The sequence below is a fragment of the Mesoplodon densirostris genome, unplaced genomic scaffold (genome assembly GCF_025265405.1).
Source record: "Mesoplodon densirostris isolate mMesDen1 unplaced genomic scaffold, mMesDen1 primary haplotype scaffold_37, whole genome shotgun sequence".
In the NCBI taxonomy this organism is placed as follows: domain Eukaryota; kingdom Metazoa; phylum Chordata; class Mammalia; order Artiodactyla; family Ziphiidae; genus Mesoplodon; species Mesoplodon densirostris.
In genome coordinates this window covers 585,635-589,042 of record NW_026778196.1, presented here as the reverse complement: position 1 = coordinate 589,042, position 3,408 = coordinate 585,635, and positions in this window count along the sequence as shown.

The window sequence follows — 3,408 nt, the reverse complement described above, 5'->3', positions numbered from 1 at the left end:
ACAATGCTCCCTGACACCTCTCTTCACAATACTGCATAACCTGGTCATCACAATGCTCCATGCCCTTGTCATCACAATGTGCCATTCCAACTCTCATCAAAATAATCCATCAAACTTATTAGACCAATGCTCCTTGCCCTTGTTATCACAATGTTCCAAGACCCCTGTAATCAGAATGCTCCATGCCCCTTTTCATCAGAATGCTCCATATGACATGTCATCAGAAGGCTCCATGGATTTCTCATCACAATGCTCCATGACCTTTGTCATCACAATGCTCTAAGACCCATGTAATCACAATGCTTCATGCCCCTGTCATCGCAATGGACCATGACATTTGGCATCACAATGCTCCATGCCATTGTCTTTGAAATTGACCATGACATATGTCATCACAATGCCCCCTTACACCTGTTTTCACAATAATCCATGCCCTTGTCATCACAATGCTCCATGGCCTTGTCATCACAATGCACCAGGTCCAATGTCATCACATTAATCTATTAAACTTCTCAGACCAATGCTCCATGCCCCTGTCATCACCATGTTCCATGCCCTTGTCATCACAATGCTCCATGACCCTTGTCATCACAATGCTCCGTGACTCCAGTCATCACAATGCTTCATAACGTTTGTCATCACAACGGTCCATGCCTGCGTCATCGCAAGGCTCTGTGACCTTTGTAACCACAATGCTCCATGAACTTTTCATCACAATTCTCCGTGACCCTTGTCATCACAATGCTCCATGCCTTTTTCAGAACAATGCTCCATGACCCTTGTCATCACAATGTGCCATGTGCTTTTCATCACAATGATCCACAACCTTGTCATCGCTATGCTCCATAAACCTTGTAATCACAATGCTCCATGCACTTCTCATCCAAATGCTCTCTCACATGAGATATCACAATGTTCCATCACTTGTCATCACAATCCTCCCTCACCCCTGTTATCACAATGTTCCATGACCCCTGTCATCACAATGCTACATCCCCTTATCAGCACAATGTTCCATGACCCCTGACATCACAATGTTCCATAACCCCTGTCATCAAAATGCTCCATGACCATTTTCATCCCAAAGCTCTATGACCCCTGGCATCACAATGTTCTATAACCCCTGTCATCAAAATGTTCCATTGCACTTTTCATCAAATTGCTGCATGACCCTGTCATCAAAATGCTCCCTGCCCTACTCATAACAATGCACCACACGCTGGTCATCAAAATGCTCCATGACCTTTGTCATCACAAAGCTCCATGACCCTTGGCATCACAATGCTCCATGTCATTGTCATCACAATGCTCCATGAAACCTCTCTTCACATTGCTCCATGCCCTTGTCATCACAAATCTCCATGACACTTGTCATCACAATGCTCGATGCCCTTGTCATTACAATCCTCCATGACCAATGTATCACAGTGCACCGTGCCCTTGTCATCAAAATGCTCCATGCCCACTCTCATCACAATAATCCATGAAACATTTCAGACCAATTCACAATGCCCTTCTCCTTACAATGCTCCATTACCTCTGTCATAGCAATGCTCCATGACCGCTGCCATCAAAATGTTCCACGGCCTTGTCATCACAAGGCTTCATGACCCTTGTCATCACAATGCTCCAAGACCCATGTAATCACAATGCTCCATGCCCTTGTCATCACAAAGCTCTATGACGCATGTCATTCGAATGTTCCATGGCCTTCTCCTCACAATGCTCCATGCCCTTGTCATCACAATACTCCAAGACCCCTGTAATCACAGTGCTCCATGCCCCTTTTCAACAGAATGCTCCATGAGACTTGTCATCACATGTCTCCATTGTCATCTCATCACAATGCTCCAAGACCTTGTCATCACCATGCTCCATTCCCTTGTCATCACAATGCTCCATGACCCATGTCATCACAATACTCCATGAACATTTTCAGCGCAATGCTCCATGACCTTCTCATGACAGTGCTCCATGACCAATATCATCACAATGCTCCATGACCACTGTCATCACAACACTCCATAACACCTGATAACACAATGATCTGGGACTCTTGTAATCACAATGCTCCAAGACCCCTGTCATCACATACTCCATGAACATTTTCAGCCCAGTGTTCCATGCCCCTTTTCATCACAATGCTCCATGAACGCTGGCATCACAATGAACCATGCCCATCATCATAATGCTTCAGGCTATTGTCATAACAATGAAATCAAAATGCTCCATGACCTCTGTCATCACAATGCTCCAAACCCTGGTGATCACAATGTTGCATAACACTTATCATCACAAAACACCATGACGCTAATCATCACTATTATCCATGGTCTTCTCATCACAAGGCTCCATGACCTTTGTCATCACAATTCTCAATACTCTTTTCATCACAATGCTCCCTGACACTTGTCTTCAGTATGCTCCATGAACTCTGTCATGACAAGGCTCCATGCATTTTTCATCACAATGATCCATGCCCTTTTCATCACAATGCTCCAAGACCCCTGTAATCACAATGCTCCATGCCCTTGCCATCCAAAGCTCCATGAGGCATGTCATCAGAATGTACCATGGACTTCTCATCACAATGCTCCCTGCTCTTGTCATCACAAAGCACTAAGACCCCTGTAATCACAATGCTCCATGCCCCTTTTCATCTCAATGCTCCTATGAACCCTGTCAGCACAATGAACAATGCCCATCATCATAATGCTTCAGGCAATTGTCATCACAATCAAATCAAAATGCTCCATGACCTCTGTCATCACAATGCTCCAAACCCTTGTGATCACATTGTTCCATAACACTTGTCATCACAACGCTCCATGATGCCTGTCATCACAATACTCCATGCCCTTTTCATCACAATGCTCCATGACCTTTTTCATCACAATTCTCAATACACTTGTGATCACAATGCTCCCTGACACTTGTCATCAGAATGCTCCTTGAAACCCATCACCAAAAGGCTCCATGCTTTTTTCATCACAATGTCCCATGCCATTTTCATCACAATGTTCCATACCATTGTCATCAAAATACTCCACAAGCTTGTCATCAGAATGCTCCTGGACCCTTGTCATCACAATGCTCCATTACCTTTCTCATCAGAATCCTCCATGACACTTGGCATCACAGTGCTACATGCCATTGTCATCACAATTGGCCATTACATATGTCATCACAATGCTCCCTGACACTTATCTTCACAATACTGCATGACCTGGTCATCACAATGCTCCATGCCCTTGTCATCACAATAGGCCATTCCAACTGTCATCGCAACAAACCATGAAAGTTATTAGACCAATGTTCCATGCCCTTGTCATCACAATGCTCCATGCCCTTGTTATCACAATGCTCCAAGACCCCTGTCATCACAATGCTCCGTTACTCCAGTCATCA